At 44.1% G+C, this 18,088-nt stretch overlaps 1 pseudogene; it reads left to right on the plus strand.

The window, feature by feature from the left end:
• Nucleotides 1-13,974: 13,974 nt before the first annotated feature.
• On the plus strand, nt 13,975-14,820 carry LOC114620867 (annotated as a pseudogene).
• Nucleotides 14,821-18,088: the final 3,268 nt, after the last annotated feature.

Here is an 18,088-nt window from a genome sequence, read left to right on the forward strand (position 1 = left end):
CCTTCGGTCACTGTCACTGGGTCCCGTTTACTATGCCCTCCAAACATCTCGCTGTTCTCTGCACTGTATACCCTTTGCCTTTAGGGCAATAACTTCAAGTTTGGTGGCTCCCCCACCAAAGACAACTTGGAAAAATTGAGATGCCTAGGCTGCACCCAAGTGAAGGTGGTTCTGGATAACCATATGTCTTTTAAATTCCAGGTGATAAATGTCTATTAAACACTGGAAACCACTGCTACAAACTCACCAGTTCTCCTTGGATTAATGCAAAGAAGCTGCTTGTTCCTAGGTAGATTTTTGCTGCACTCTTCCTAATTTACCCATTGTAATTTATTCAACATTGGCTCAAGAAATATTGGTGTCTACTAAACTGAAAGGTGATCAAAGCCTTCTCCCCCACCCCCATTGGCTTCCAGATGTGAATACTCAGCTGTTCTTGCCAACATCATCTTTGTTCTATCATCATAGACTCAAATCCTTAACCCAATTGATTAAATCCTCAAGGGAAAACAAATACTACTTTCTTTTGTAAGTTGCCTTGGTCATGGCGTTTTGTCATCATAGCAATAGAGAAACAAGTAAGACACAAAGTAACAGAATAAAGAGAGCCAAGCCCAATATTTTATTTTGTTCTCTCAAACTAATGTCAACTCTTCTGAGTCAGAGGACGGGGTTATGATGGACAAATAGGTAGTGCAGAACCGGAGTGTTGAATACCTGTGAGGATGGGGTAAGGGATGCCAAATGATTGGTATATATCAATAGATTTTGTATTGTGACTGTTTTGCATCAGAAACATCACACTGGCAACTATGGGTCAGACTCTGGCAGGAAGACTGAGACTGTTGAAGGGATCTAATAAAGAAGGCATAGTTCTAGTCAGGTTGAGACTGTGGGAACAGAAAGGATAGTTTGCATATTTGTCCTGGGGTATAATTGGTAAGGCCTGCATGGAATGCAATAAAAGTGGGGATTGAGAGAGAGAAGAGTGGGGTTAAGTAACAGCTCCTCCTTATTGGGTACATGCTACATAGCATGTCCTGTGCTGTTCTATTAGCATTAATCCTTTAATTATCACAGGGCCCCAAAGATAAGTGTCCATGTTAACAACTAAGTGACAAACAAGAGTCTGAGGCCCAACACATGAAGTGATTTGCTCAGATACATAGCTGGTAGCAACAGAGCTGAGATTAGACCATCTAGGCTGTCTGCTCCAGAGCTATACCTTTCTGCTACACACCCATCCTGAGCCCCTCCACTAGAGCCACAGTCCAGGTGAGAATTTCCTCAGCTAATTATTCTCGATAGTACCACAAATCCTCCCTCTTATCTCCCTTCTTCTCATACTTCTGTGGCCTTCCTGCTGCCATTTTCTTTGTAGGTCTTTGTAGGTGTAACTGTGACTATAAATCCTTCCCCTCACCTCTGCCTGGCTCCTTTTACTAGTCTGTACTGGTCCCACTGCATAAGTCAAGCCTATCTGGTTACACAGAAACCCTAAAAAGCACGACATTATTACTTTTATGTCTTTCCCACTACATTTTGATGCCTGACATACCAGAAAGAAGGAAACAAAGAAGCTTAGCTGTAGACACAGGACACCCAGAGAGACCCCAGAGTCTCACCCCTGCCCTCAAGCCATTATAAGCTTTGCTGAGAAATGGTGCACAGAAAACTCACTCTGGCCAAGTGTGGGAGCACACACCTTTAATCCCAGTACTCTGGAGGCCAACGCAAGTGAATCTCAGTGAGTTTGAGACCAGCCTGGTCTACAGAGAGGGCCTATCTCTAGCAAAAAAACAAAACAGAGAGAAAAAATCACTGTAACCTGATGTGGTGGCATCCTGCAATCCCTGCACTGGGGAGACTGAAGGTGAGACGGCCAGCCTGGGCTATGAAGCAAGTTCAAGGCCAGTCTGGGCTATATAACAAGACTCTTTATCTCAGAAACAAATTAATGAGCTAAGTAAAGGGCCCGAGTTAATACAATGACCAAACATATGATACAAAGAACATTGCAGAAGCTTTAACTCTGTCTGAGGTCGCTAGAGGCCAAGAAGCTTTGTTTAGCTGAGGGTGACCTCCAACTTCTGACTCTCCCTCCTCAGTGTGTATTATGTAGTCTCCTGTGGGGCTAGGGACTAAATTCCAGACCTTTTACATTCTGTGTAAGCACTTTACCACCTGAACCTCTTCCCCAGCCTGTCATTAACAGGCCGTGAAGAGGTTGTCTTTGGCCTTTGTTTTCCAGAAAGACATAGGAGACTCTTAGCCAGCTCACTTGATCACTGCCGAGTGTCTTCCTAGCTGATTTCCAGATTGGCTCAGCTATCTTCCCATCAATGTCTAGAAGTTTCTTCTTATACAGTTCGCTCTTATACAGTTCTTATCTGTGAAGTTGCAGAATTTCCAGTCTAGCTGTGGGTCCCTGGGAAAGTTAGGAAATTTCTGTGAACCAACCACAGTGCCAAGACCAGTATGAGCCTGTGAAAGTTGTGGCCTAACTTCCTGGAGAGGTGCCAGGGATACAGGCCACACTGCCAGTGACTCATGTGTGTACATCCCAGTGGCCCTACTTAATGTGGCCATCTAGAACATGGGAACAGAAATTATCTACCTGTTGGGTTGTTCTCAGGACTAAATGAGTGAAGTACAAGGCTTGGCACCCATCCATCATCAGGTAACATTAGCCATGGTTCCTAGGTAAGGTACACCCACTAGGGTAGGGATATTCCAATGAGGATTTTAAAAATAGTCACCTGTGCCCCTGCTTGGACTGTTCTCTGGTTAGGATCCTATAGGGAACCAGACAAGGAGAAGCCTTTTCTCTTTCAAATGGAGAACAGGTCTCTTGATAGCAAGTCCTTCAGACAGCTGAAGACTGAGCTGCGCAGACTGACCTCTTCCCTGTCCCCTCAAGTCCCACCTTCATTGCAGAACTCTCAGGTGCTCTTTGAGGTGAGAGTGGTTCTGGGAGCCCCATAAAGGGCTATCTAAACCATTTTTAGGGTACCATTTCCCAAAAGTGGAGGTTAGAGTTGTTATTTCCAGCATCACCCGGGGTTGCTTATTAAAATACATTCCTGGGTCTATCTCGGAATAATGAAGTCCTTGTTGATGAGGTGGGAACCCTGGGATCTAGCTAGTATTTAACGAGCACTCTGGGTAAGTCATGCCACATGTTTGAGAACCACAGCTTAAGAGCTTCATTATGGCAGTGCTCAGTTTCAAGAAGTTTTCTCACATTAGATTTCTCCTTGGGTCTTTTCACAGAATGCTGAGGGAGAGGAGGGTGTTTCGTTTTTCATAGGACCCACTACCTACAGTCTCATTTATGGTCCCTCCTACCCATTGTTCTGACTCTCTCTAACCTCCTCTCATGAAGACTAGCTCTTCAGGCCACTGTTCCCAACGTCTTTTCCCAGTCTTTCTTAATTGCCTTTCCTGTTTGACTGTAGGCAAGCTCACCCAGTGTTGGTAACCTGGGCCGGAAACTCCCAGAGTAATGTCTTAAGTGGAGCAGGTGAAGTTCACCCTGTGCCGCATAGGATGCATTTGGCTCACTAGGTTCACAACAGCATTGCCGTGGGAGTAGAGTGCTGGGGTGACAAGCAGTGACTGAGAGTGACCAAGTAAGTGTCCCAGCTGGCTCAGGACAGCCATATTGCTTGATTGTTAACAATATCTTCTTTTATTTTCACAGAGCCCTGGATTAGGCACATCTCACAATCATTCTGGGAGTGAGTTACTTCCAGGCTGGCAGTCCCTTAGCCCCAGGGCTGTGCCTGACCACCCTCTCACCCTCCTCTTCAGCTCTCAATCTCCTGCCATGGCTCCTTTCTCTCATGTGCAATTAAACAACTCGCTTTGGGTTGGGAGAGGTAGATTGTTTGTTTGTTTGTTTGTTTGTTTGTTTTCCACTTTGGTTTGTGAGTTGATGGAATCTGTTGTTATATTTTGCCTCTCTTACAATGACTGAGAAGTATTTTTCTTCGCTTTTAACACCTGGCATGTTGTTTCCCTTGTTTATAATTATTTATTTTCCTCTTGTAGGTCTCTAAATGTGGAACTGACAATCTGTCCCTTGACTTAGAGGAAGCTTAGATCCGCATGCATGATCGTCTCCCAGACCATGTATAAGATGTGACAGGAGAGTCGTTAGCATTTCACATACTTTGGCTGAGTCCTCTGTTCCCATTTCTTCCCCAGCTTCAGCTGACTCCAGTCGTATTATTTGCATCTGTAATTTATTCTCTATCATTTTTGAAACAAAGGGGATATCTTATTGTGTGCATATTTACCGGAAAACCAGTCCTAATTGTTAATTGTATAAAAACAAAAAGGGGTTATACTCAGTGCATAGAAAGCAGAATGTCCTCACATATAAAGTATAATCTTAACCGATGAATAGCACTCCAATATTGGCTTTAGCATTCAACTATAGTACTATCTAAAGAATGGAAATATTCCGAAAACAAACAAGCTAGGGGTTAGACTGGATTTCAGACTGGAGCGATTTTAGATATGACCTAGAACCCTGATCCAAAGTATGTGATAAGAGCGCTCAGTGCTGGATTGTATAGCCTAATTACCCAGCATTCAAAAGTGTTCCAGCACAGTCCTGTGCTGTTGGAGAGAAAAGAGAGGAAAGGGCATGGCTGGAGAATTCAGCTGTGGGAGTCTACAGTCCACACACAGAGATGACCTGAGAAGATGGCCAGAGATGCTAGACGCATGTGACCTGTAACAGACTGTTGTTCTTGAGGCCCCTGATGATGCCATGGAGGCCTGAAGACTGGTACCCTGTTCTGTGCAGCTAATGGAAAGCTGAATAAAGAAGTTTATTGTGGCCAGGGGTAGTGGCACAAGCCTTTAATCCCACCACTTGGGAGGCATAGGCAGGCAGATCTCCATGAGCTTGAGGCCAATCTGGTCTACGGAGGCATTCCAGGCCAACTAGGGCTCTATAGTGAGACATGTCCCAAAACAAACAAAAAGACTCATGTGCTGTTAGATGCTCAGAGCCTTTCCAGTCAACAGGGTGGAACTGTTAATATGGAGGGCAGATGACCTTGCAGTATAGTCCCGTAGGCCCATTTCTTCATCTTTATAATGACAATGATGAGCTGTTATTTCATCAGGTCTCTGTAGGTCTGGTGAAGTAATAAAAAATGAATACTAAGCATTTAGCACGATTCCTGATACTAAGGAACAGCTCAGAGACTTGCCGTTCACAGCAGTTATTTTAAAATGAGTGGTTATTAGACCAAGTGGCTTTCATTTGAAGATGATGTGTCATGGAAAGTTTTTATAGAAGAAAGAAAACTTTATTCCTCCCCGTAATATCTTTTCAGAAGTGCTGTCTTTTTTTCTTCTTCTGAATCACATTTAATATCTTTATAAGAATATTAACACTGAAACAGTAGGGAAATAAAAGGTATTTGAGGAAGGAGAAGGCAGTAGAAGAAGACAGCTAAGTACAAAACAGTTACAGCTGGATCTAGACAGACTGAGTTTTACAATGCTCTCATCCCCACCCCCACACCCCTCACACCCCACCCACACCCCTACACCACCCCCATTCCACTCCCACCTCAACCCCACCCCCACCCCCACCCCATAGCCTCTGCTCAGTAGAGCTGTCACTTTAGCTGTGTGTAAGCTAGCCAGGGGACTCACTCAAAATTAAAAAACAATTCTTTTCTAGTATGGCTCCAACTTTTAAAATCCTATCTACTTTTGCCAGGGGAATCCCATTTAAAAATGTGCTAGAGGAAGGCATATTTAAATAGTTATTTCCTGGTAAATGTGGTCAGAAGTCCAAAGGGCTATATGAAAATCTAAGGGATGTAAAAAGAGGCGTCGTGTAGGACCATGAACACTTTCGCTGATAGAGGTGGGGTGCTAGAGTCTGGGTTGGGAGTTTAGCACCCTTTGTTGAGTTATCAAAATTCATATTTGTGGATTTTCAGAGACCATCACAAGTTTGGAGCAAAATTGACTGTGCCAACCGGCATTCCTATGAGCGATCAAAGAAAACACGATTTTCAAATAGTTGGATAGCTAAGCCAGAGAAAAATAGCTAAAGTCTCAGGGCCAGAGCTTTCAAGACAATTTCAAATTGTTCCTAGGACTCTAATATCCTGTGATAAAAAAGCAACGTTTTGTACAATATATCCCAAGGACAGGAAGGAAAATTGAACCTCAGAACTGCAATGTTTCCATAGCTTTGTTCAAATAAAAACCCTCCCCACAAAAGTTACAAATGTAATGTAGTTGTTCCCCTCAGAGGCAGAGGTTCAATCTAGATCTTGTGTCCTGTTGGTTCTGTGTATTACATGGCCTTCTTTGAACTGTTTCCTGTGTTCAGTGTTGAGGGGTAATTTCATAGCAAGCGTCTTGGATTCAGACACTGTGCTAGTACCATCTATTTTCAAGTATATGGACCTGCAACATAAATTCCAGGATTTGGATGACTGAAGTTGATGCTTGGTCACACAGAAGTGTTTCTTCTGTCTCCACCATAATTGTCCCGGTTATAGACCCAGCAGGAAAACAAGTGTGCAATTTTTGTTTTTATTTGATGTAAACAGTGGATTCCCTTTGAGAGGGTAACATTTTGGAGACTCTGGTAACCCAGAGGACAGTGGAGGCTCCTTTTAGTCTCTCTTCCCTCTAATCCAGATCCTAATTCCTGATCTCTATTCCTACCTCTCCCCTAACCGGACAGTGAGTTATCGTCTTCTAACTAGGAGTGTCTTCATACGGATTTTGCACAAGCATGAGTTTGTGACCCATGAAGCTTAAATATAGATCTATGAATTTTCTCGGGGTGGGGGTAGAATTTAAAGTAAATGAACAGAAACTTGTAAGAAGATACAGTGGGAATTAGTTCAAAGGGTTCATCTTTAATAGAAAATCATAACAGGAGGTCATGCTTGTACTGAAGTCAGAGAAATTTTAAGGCTGAACAGTCTTAGCAGAGGGCCAGCTCTAAGATCCTTCAAAGAGATGAACATGTGTAAGTGATTCTGGATTTTCTGTTTGGAGCCTGCTAATTTGTCCCTCTGTTTGACCTGGCCAGTCCCGTGGTCTGGGATCCTGCCTGGTCAGATTGTTTCAGCATCCAGGAATTTGGTTCTAGGTAACTGGTCCTTGACAGCAGCAAACCTCCAGCTTGGGTTACAAACCTGCTCATGCCCAGAGTTCTCAGACAGCCTGTGTTGAGCAGGTCTCATTCCATGACGCAGACCTCGTCCATAAGAGCACATGTGACCCAGCTCAACTAGATGGCAGAGTTCTCTCATCATTCCTACCAACCCCAATACTGCAGAAAATATCCATGGACATGCATGGATGGAATAAGTATTTGTGATGCATGTTCATGTACATACATATCCACATATTATATACTATAGAAACCTGAATAACTCATACTTTTAATAGATTTAAATACATTTAATGTATTTAATAGATTTAAAACACTTCCTTAATTCATTTCTTCCTTCTCTCTTCCCTTTCTAGATAATTTAATTTAAAAAAAAATCAGGCTACAAACTGGACACAGTCCTATTTGAACATTCACATAATTCATAATAAAAACTTGAGTTGGGGATCTGGCCCACTACTAGTCTAGACACTGCAAAGGTTTTCACTACACTGGCCCAAAGCCCTTAGAAGGACTGTAGTTTTATGACTTGGCTAGTTCACCTCCACCCTGACCTTCTGGCCCAGACTCTGTCACCCTCCTTACACGCTCTGCCCTCATTCCTTGTCTTTCCCCTCCACTAGTCCCCACATCTCCCATCTGATTGCCTTATAAGCCTTGGGAAAATGATGATTTAATTCTCTTTAAATCTATACACCAGCACTTAACCTCAGATAAGCAACCCTTCCAGAACACAATCCCTACTGTAGCTGTTTGGAGCACCTTCTTCATATCTAAGTCTTTAAAACTCACACTCTACACAACAATTCCTAAATGAGAATCAGCAATGCTGTATTCACTATGTCAGGCAGTATTCACTACAAAAGAGAACAAAACATATCCAAGCTATGCTTTGCTAGCTAGCTTTCTGTCACGCTAACAAAATGCCACAAGTAATCAACTTATAAAGAAAAAGGTTTATTTTGGCTGACAGTTTGGGAGGATCTCACCTGTAATTGGTTGATCTTATTGCTTTGGGCCTGTAGCAAGGCAAGCACATCCTGAAGGGAGCATGTGGTAGAACTTAACTGCTCACTTCATGACTAAGAAGGCAACAGAGAGATAGGAAGGGGCCAAAGTACCACAGCCTCCTTCAGAGGTGTGCCCACCATGATCTCAGGACCTCCCACTAAGCCCCACCTTGCAGAGATCATACCAGGTTCCAACAACACCATCTTTGGACCAAGCTGATAACTTTGGGAGCCTCGGGGGACATTTATCCTAACCATAGCACTGCCCTCATGAATCTGACAGTGTAGTGACTGAAACAGAGGCAGCCCTCAACTTTCTGATTGGCTAAGCTAACTTAGCCGTGGAGCCGTCAGCACATCTGCCCTTTCACTCTGCTGGGTCCCTTGGCCAGTCTCTCAATGTCCCTCGCCCTCAGGCGAGCTACCCTCCCTCCTGTCTCAGACGAGCTGGCCCCTTTTCTTCTCAGCGGTCCTTGAATTCATCCCTCCTCTGTGTTCTCCCTCCTCCTGCTTCTCAGTATTTATTACTCTGAAATACCTGATACTCTATTTTTACCCTTGAAACAGCCTGCACTGTACACAAAACCACCAAAGAAATACTGAGTACGTTTGGTACTATCTTCAAGTGTCATTTTGGCAGTTTCCTTGAGAACCATTTTGTACTTTTATCCTTTTGAAATTTGTGTCTAACCTCAAATGATCAGGATGGGAGCCAATAGATTGATATCCTTGGATCTAGATTACACATTCTTCCAAGTGGTTTCTCAGAAATTGTGTCAGCTTTTTTTTTTTAAGGGATTTTATTTGGATTGTCTTCTAGGTACTTTCTACTGCACTGGGAAAAGCCCCACCCATTTAGGCTTGCTTTCTGTAACTCACTTTAGCCTAGCTAAGAAATGTAAAGAAACGTTGCTTCCATTTTGTGGCCAGTAAGGACGAGACTTGGATTCTGGGAATCTTTATAAAACACCCTATAATCTCATTTTGTTATGATCTGGGAGGTCTGGACAAGGTGGCCCCAGTGGTTCTAATGTTTCTTTCTTTTCTTTTCAATGAGTATTAGCCCTCCTTCGGAAAACATTCAGTTCCTCTTTTTAACTGATCTGAAAAGGTCACTTCACAAAACAAGCGTGAGGAGAATCCAGGAGTACCTGCACAGTTCTGTCCTTCAGGGGTATGAGCAAAAGCCACCAATAGCATGACTTGGATCCTGGATCATACTGGAACTTTTCTAGAGCCTTAAAGTACTTAGAATTTTTCTTTTCAATAAGACTTATATCTTTGATACTTTCTTGATGGGTTTGGTGGTATGTGCTATAATCCGAGCACTCAAAAAAGATGAGTCTTTTTCATATTCATTTCTGTATCTGTATTATATACATGTGTGTATACCTGTGTATAGGTATGTGTCCAAAAGTGCAGGTGCCCTCAGAGGTCAGAAGAGGTCAGATCATCTGGAGTTGGCATCATGGGCAGTATGGGATACCTGCCATGGGTGCTGGGCACCGTACTCAGGTCCTCTGCAGAGCACTACACATGCTTAACCACTGAGCCATCTCTCTAGCTCTCCTTTGGTGTGGAAGCAGGCTCGAGTGGCTAGGAGGGTGGTGTTGGGGCTGAGATAGCTCTGGGGACTAAGTAAAGCAAGTCTGTCAGGAAGAGGTCAATAGTGAAAATCATGAAATACATTAGTTACTTTAATAAGTACCTACATGGTACTCTTGGGTGGGAGAGAGCTTATGGACAGAGGCATTAGTATTTCAGGTTCCCTCAGGAGCTGCCCCAGCTACCATCTCTTAATGTCCACAGGTGAAAGGCAGAAGGAACCAAAGTGTTTGTCTGCCCAGAACAGCTGACACTAAGCAAAAATGGAAGCAAAGGTTGACAGTGACTAATTGAAATGACAGGTCAAAGTTCAGGTACACATGTGCATGAGCACATATAGACACAGACACAGACAAGAGGGAGAGGAGCAAAAGAGAGAAAGCAAGCTGGCTAGTGAGACCACAACACACAATCAGTCATTAGCAAGGAATAGCTGCCATATTTTTCGGGCAGCAAGCATTCCCCGAGCTAAGCTAGAGCTGAGGGATGAAAAAGTTTCTGTTTACAGCAAGGTGCAAAGACTTCTGCTTGTAAAGTCATATTTTGGCAGGACAAGTGACTAGACGAAGTCCAAAAGAAACTAGAGGAGATTTGAAAGAAAAAGTAGAAAGTCCCATTTGGCTTGAAATACACAATTTGCATAGTTACAAAAGGCCTGACTTGGCAGCCACTCCTAAGGAAAAAGATCTGTGACTTGGTGGCTCTTAAGCTCAAAACTGAGTGAACTGTGACACAGTAGCAAAGAAAAAGGCAATGAAATCTTAAACCATGTTGGCAAAGCATAGCGTCCAGGTAAACTGAGTGACCCTCCCATTGTGGTCAGCAGCTCAGTCTTTTATTTAAACAGATTTTGAAGATAAGACATAAACTAGGCATCTGCCTGTAATCTCAGCACTTGAGATGCTAGGGTAGGAGTGAGTGTAAGGCCAGCCTGTGCTATAGTTAGTCCAGGCTAGCTTTGGATAAAGAAAGAGACCCTGCTCCTTCCACCCCTCACTATCCCCCCAAAAAACAAAACAAGAGAGGGACTGAATGGACTGAAAGCACTTGCTGTCCTAGCATGAGTTCAAATCCCCAGGAAACACATGACTGTAACCCCAGTGGGCAGAGACAAGATGGCCACTGTAGTCTAGCTGCAGGCTCAGTAAGATACCGTCTCAAGGGGATAAGGCTGACAGTGGCAGAGCAGGACATGGGGCGTCCTTCTCTGGCCTCTGCATGTGCATGTACAGACACACATACACCAACGTCTCTACCCTACCCACACATGGGGGGCGGGGGAGCATAAATCTGGAGAAAGATAAATAGGTCACAGAAGAATCTGGAAACTATGTCACCAGACATGTGGTCAAAGAACTGGTTGTGCTTGGCTGGAAGAGAAAAGACGGGGCAGACATGAACTGTTGCTGCACAAAGGATCGTGTGATGAAAGAGATGGATTTATAGTTATCCCGAGAGCAGGCTGAGAGCTGGACTTGAGCTTAGTGAAAAGCAGCCATTTAAAGACTCAAACCTGCATGAGGACACAGTGTTCCTACACCCAGGAGCAGCCCCTGCTACAGCCCAGCCAGCTTAGAGTGGCTCTGAGAGGAATTCTAATTGTGTAGGGTTTGTGGGGGCACTGGGGAGATGAACAGCCGAGGTGGGGACTGGGTCAGACAGCCTGCCAAGTCGAATGTTTCTGTCCAAACAGTGTCCTTTCTGTCCCTTCCACTGTTTTCCCTAGTCTCTCCAACTTCTCTGCCATTTGAACATTTTCTCCCTTTAAAGATTTTTGTTTGTCTGTTTCTTTGTTTGAGATGGGGTCTCACTAGGTAGTCCCAGCTGTCCTGGAACTCACTGTGTAGACAAGGCTGGCCTCAGACTCACAGAGATCTGCCTCCTTAGGCCTCCTTAGTTTGGGGATTAAAGGTAGGAGAAAGAGAAAGAAAAAGACCATTCTGACAGACACGCCCCAATAAACATGCCGGGCCTTTTTTATTTGTAAGGGACTATCGCCATCTGATCCTTTTGTTCTTGCTCATAATAGACTGTTGCCTTTTTCACCTGTTCAGCATCTTGGTCTTTAGAATTAGGGTCTTGGGCCAGTGAGATGGCTCAATAAGTAAAGGCACTTGGTACCAAGCCTAGTGATCTGAATTCAATACTCAGAACAGACATAACAGGAGAGAACTGACTGATGTGCCATGGTATGCACGTGCTACGAGCATGCGTACACACACACACACACACACACACACACTAAACAACTGTATCAAAATAACAATAATAAATAGGACTTTGATTTCCTTGGAGACCCGCCATCACCCTCTCTCCTCTCTCACTTTTGGTTCTAAGATTAAATTTAAATTTATGGCACCGAGGAAAGGTCGTGTAACACTTGCCTGGCTTACAGGAGCCTCACACATTGATTATTTCTGGGAAAGTCAAGTGACCCAAACTGACTAGTATGAATTAGTTTAAAGATCTGTACTGTAACTGTTAGGAAAAGTTGGGGTCCCTTTTTTTTTGTAAGCTGTAGTAGATAGAAGCCAGTGTATTGAAAGAATCTGAAAGAAAAAGAAGTCAGCCCATGAAGGTGGCTATGGGGAATGGCAAAAGAGAAAGAGAGTTCCGACTACACACCCCAACAAACCCCGCCCACTCCAGCAAACCCCACCCACCCCAATAAACACCACCTACCTTGACTTAGATCTGTCTCTTGAAGCCATCTTGTTCCTTTTGGTTTCAAGCTCTGTTAGTCTTTGCTTCTTTCTCAGCCTGTGGAGATCTGACCCCTGCACACCTCTCCAGCATAGTTTCTCTCCAGAGCCCTCTCGTCTCTTGCAGTAGACACAAGATGACTGCAAGGCCTAGAGCCTGGCCTTCTGTGTCCGCTGTCTGAAGACTGATACATCTTCTAACACACTTTCAGGAAACATTTCCGTCCTAAATGCTTTGAGCCCTGAGCCCTCCTTTCACACCTCTCTGTCCTGTCTGCAGTGTATCCATCTTTTTCCTCTTAGGATTTGGATCCCGGAAGTCATGTGAGTCGTACTTACTAAGCCCTCCCATACTACTTAAATACGGGCCACCGAGAGCCCACATTCGCAGCTCCTGCCATGTTGTTAGAGTCCCAGAGGGACACAACCCTGAGTGATGGAGTTGTCCTAAAACACGAATCCTTAGGAAGAATTCACACCATGGAGAAGATCATCGTCAATCTTGGGGAAGGGTGCATTCTGTCACTGAAGGAAGATGCTGGAGACAAAACTTATAAAAGAGGAAAAGGTTGTTGATTCTGGTTTTCATGGTTCTGGTCCATGACAGGGTTGACTTCATTGCTTTGAACCTATGATGAGACATATTTTAGAGGGGGCAACCCATTCCCCTTATGGCCAGGGCACAAGAATGAAACAGAGACTGAGACTGTATTGCCCCTTCAAAGGCATACCCTCACATGACCCCAGCACCCCGGAAGGTTCCCTCTTAGAGGTTCTATTCTGACCCGACAGCACCCAGCATGGGCGACCTTTAACATGAGTCTTTAGGGAACACCAAGTTTCTCACTGCTTAGTTTTGTTCCTAGTCACACGTGCCCACTGTAACATCTACTGAGACTTCTTATTTAGAGTAGAAAGAGAGGTAGGCCTAAATCTACATGGAACAAATAGGGCAGGTGGGTCTCTCTCTGTATTGCTCTGTTCCTCAGTTCCCACCCAGCAGCCCCTATCCCAAGGCAAATGGTAACAATCAGTGTTTTATGTCCCAACCCAAAGCAAATCTGTACATACCCAAGAACATGAATACATGTCCTCCCAACATGCTCTTCTTACACAGGGCTGGCCTTTGCACCTCTTTTTCTATTCAGGAATAGACCCTGGAAGCTGGGGATTACTGGCACATGTCTACATCTAGAATTTAGGAGTCAGAGGCAAGGGGATCAGAAGTTAAAGGTCATTCTACATAGTAAGTTTGAGGTCAGTCTGGGTTACATCAGATACTATCTTTTAAAAAAAGGAACAATAATATTCTGGAGGAAAAAATATTCTTTTAATGGTTATATAATGTTCAATAGTATAGTAAGAAATCTTTACATCTAAAGTCTTTTGGCTGGAGCCACTCTCATGGAACCTGGATTGTGCCACCCCTTGTGACCTGTGGTCCTTTTTGTTTCCTATTCCAAAATGGCGACCCTCAAGGACCATCAATATCTTAATGAAGGACTTGAGAGATGAGCTTGTCCTTGTTGACGTCATGGAAGACAAGCAAAAGGGAGAGATGATGGATCTCCAGCATGGCAGCCTTTTCCTTAGAATACTAAAAAGTATCCCTGGCAAAGCTATGGCATGACTGCAAACCTCAAGCTGGTCATTTCCATCGTGTGCCCGTCAGTCAGCAAGAGGGAGGGAGCCGGCTCTGTTTGGCCCAGTGAAATGGGAAAGTGTTGTGAAGTACTGTGCAAACCGCAAGCTGCTTCTTGCTTCAGACCCAGTGGATATCTTGACCTAAGTAACTTAGACGATAAATGGCTTTCCCCAAAACAGAGTTATCAGGAGTGGTTACAATCTGGATTCAGCTGGGCTCTGTTACCTGATGGGAGAAGTTTCTTCAGGCTGGCAGTTTACCCACTAGGCTGTCATGGATGGGTCCTAGGGGAGCGTGGAGACTCCAGTATGCCCGTGTGGAGCGGCATGAATGTTGTCAGTATCTCCCTGAGGAATCTGAACCCAGAGCTGGGCACTGATGCAGACAAGGAGTTGTGGAAGGAGGTTCACAAGCAGGTGGTTAACGGTGCCTCTGAGGTGATCAAGCTGAAAGGTTATATATACACCTGGGCCAGTGGCCTCTCTGTGGCTGACTTGGCCAAGAGCAAAACAGATTCTTAAGTGGGCACATCCCATATCTACAATGATTAAGGGTTCCTACAGAATAAAGGATGATGTCTTCCTCAGTGTCCCCTGTATCCTTGGACAGAGTAGAACCTCAGATGTTGTGAAGGTAATTCTGACTCCTGAAGAGGAGGCCTGCCTGAAGAGGAGTGCAGCTACACTCTAGAGAGCTGCAGTTCTAAAGCCCATGTTAGCTCTGAACTCACTATGTAGCCCAGGCTAGTCTCAAATTTGCAGCAATGATCCTGCCTCAGTCTCCCAAGAATTAGGATTACAGACATGTACCACCAAGCCTGGTTTTCTTCTTACTACTTTTATGAATGAGAAAAGAAAACTGAATAGTAAGTGGGAAATAGACATGTCTAATAAACACGTTAAAAGTTCAGCCTCAGCCATGTGTAGCAGTGAACACCTATAATCCCAGACCTCTGGAGACGGAGGCAGGAGAATAGCAAATATCCTGGCCTACATGAGATTACAAAAAACCAACCAAAGCAAACAACAAAGATTCAGGCAGTTGCTTGTAGTGTGGCACTGATGTAACTTGATGGTCGTGAAAACAGAGCGCCTCTCTTGCTCTTCCTTTTTCTCTTTTGCAATACCTGCCAACACTCTGGACTTTTTAAACTCTTTTTTTTCTGAAGCTACTTCCTTGTTTGTTTTGCAACTGGTTCTTACTATGTAGTCCTACCTAGGGTTACTATGTAGATATGTAGATCAGGCTAGTCTGGAATCTGCCTGCCTCTGCTGGGCACCACGCCTGGCTCTGTTCCCTCCACCCCCAAATCTCCCTACTCTGGGCAACTTCAAGATTAATAGTTTATCTGCCCCAAAGTTTTCCTTGTGTAATTATAATAAAATTATCCTTGAGAGTGTTTAGATTCCATCTTTTATTCCAGAAAATTAGCAGGTCTGAGAAAATAACACTGCCATGCTGTGTTGATAACAGATGCAAACTGTATGGATGCCTCCAGAAAGCAAGTTCTTAAGAACTTAAGGTTTTTACATCTTTATCCAGTAATGACACTTCTAGGAATCTATCCTATGGGTGTAACCATCAAAATAGACAAAGATTAGTGCACACAGATAAGTACTGTTTTAGCTGGGGAAATTGGAAGCCTATTTGGAAAGCTATTTGAAAGCTATTGTCTTCTAAGTAAGACATGTGTATTCCTACCAGGAAGGCCACGGGGGGGGGGGGAGTTTCAAACTATCAGTAAAAGGGAAAATGTGTAGATTATATTAAAGGCAGGATACAAAACTCCTCATGTAGTGAGATTACAATTCCAAAGATACATGAGAAAAATAGGAATATGCCAAAGCGGTAGGTGCTCGTGCTTAGGGATTGCATATGCTCTCTCCTGTTTTTTATTCTTCTGTTACTTCTCCAAGTTTATACTGTTCCTGTACTGTGTAGTCTAAGAAAAATCCGGCAATCAAACCAACAGCCAAACAGAAAGCAGGCCCTGGGGCTAGCTTGGGTGGGAAAGAGCTTGCTGTGTAATCAGGAGATAAATTTGGGTTCCAGTGCCCCTGTTTAAATGAAGCTGGGTAGGACCTTGTGAGCTACTAATTCCAGCACTGGGGAGTCAGAGGCCAGAGGATCCCTGGGGCTGGCAGGCCAGACCAGTCAAATTGGCACATTTGGAGAGAGAAACTGGCCTCAGTAAGAAACAAACATGAGCTGGAAGGCGGGGAAGATGTCTCAGTGGGAAAGACCATGTTCTGCTTCTGCAAAGGACAAGAGTTTGATCCCAGGACCCATAGGAATCATACACTGCCACCTGTAACTCTGGCTCCAGGGGATCCTCTAGCCTGCATGGATACCTACACTAAAATGCATGTTTCCACATGTGTACACACACGAGCACACACACACTCACTTTGGCGTGAGGTGCAGGGAGCAGTGTCTTTCTCCCCTCCCTGCCTCACCCGGCAGTCTGTCTTTGAGGAGGTGCCTAGTACAGAAGCAGATTACAGAAAACCCTAGAAGAGTAGGGTTCTCAGTCTAGGCTGTCCACTGTAAGGTTCGGGGAGCTTTTAAACACCCTACTTTCCATCTCCATCCCCTGGCCCCTCATCTGAGTCTCAGCGCTCACTCAGTCAGGCAGCGGTTCTCGACCTTCCTGACGCTGTGACTCTAATACAGTTGAGTGTGATGACTCTCAAGCATTTCCCTTTTAACTCATAGCTGTAATTTTGCTACTACTATAAATTGTAAATATCTATAAATCTACAAATCATAATGTAAATATCTATGTTTTCTGATGGTCCCAGGCAAACCTTGTGAAAGGATCATTCGACCCCCCAAGGAGGTCATGACCCACAGATTGAGAACCACTGGTCTAAGGTAAGCCCTGCCTTCAGCTTGTAAAACTTCTTATATGATCCTGATGGCTTCACTAAACCCCACTGCTTTCAGACCCAGGCCTTACTGGCCTACATTCATCCAGCACTTTCCTGTCATATTTCTAGGCAGGAAGTCACCCCAGTGCTAGCCAAAGTCTCCAGAGGCTGTCTTAGATCAGTCTTGTCAGCAACTACAGCCTGTGCTGTTTTTCAGAGGTGTTTACTGTCACACTGACAACTGTCTGCATTGGGGATTGCCTTTCTGTAAGGCACCAATATGAGTGAATCAGTGGAGAGGCCAGCCCAGTTCTCACAAGCTTGGGAGACCCATGTCCCCCGCTCCCCACAGGACAACGTGATTCTACAGTAAAATAGCTTAACTGAAGCAGTTTTCTTGGTTTGAAAATGAAATACTCAACTTGTGTTCAGGGTAAGAACATGGTATCAGAGAGGACATATAGAAACGGAGAGCTCAACCAATATCAGGTATTCTACAGATGCTGGTAATGCATAGTCACAGAGCTGCATTTTTATACCAGAACAAGAAAGGTGCCAAGGGCAGTAACCGTTACCAGTGTTACAGACATTACCCATTAGGCCTTCACTAGGAACCAGGTACCTGTCCTTAAAGTTTCATTTGAATATTCTTTTTATTAAGTTGCATTTATTTATTTATTTATTCATTCATTCATTCATTTATTTATTTAGTGGGGGGGTGTCAAAGGACAACCTTTGGTACTGAACTCAGGTGGTCAGACCTGGAAGCAATCTCCTTTAAACAGCTGGGTCACCTTGACAGCCTTCTTGTGTTTTCTCACTAATCTGACAACCTGGTCAGGTGCATGTATTATCATCCTCACCTTATGAGTAAGTGAAACACGGAATCAAATCACTAAGACCTTTGCTAGCCGATAAATGACAGCTAGAAAATACTATATTCCCCTTTGTTATTTAAAACGGACTCATTTTGTTGTTCTCGGTTACAAGTATGTGTCTGTGTGTGGGTGTGTGCGTATGAATGCAGGTGCCTGAAGAGATCAGACATGTGTGTGTCTGTGTGTGGGTGTGTGCGTGTGAATGCAGGT

The sequence above is a fragment of the Grammomys surdaster genome, unplaced genomic scaffold (genome assembly GCF_004785775.1).
Source record: "Grammomys surdaster isolate TR1022 unplaced genomic scaffold, NIH_TR_1.0 63, whole genome shotgun sequence".
Classification (NCBI taxonomy): Eukaryota; Metazoa; Chordata; class Mammalia; order Rodentia; family Muridae; genus Grammomys; species Grammomys surdaster.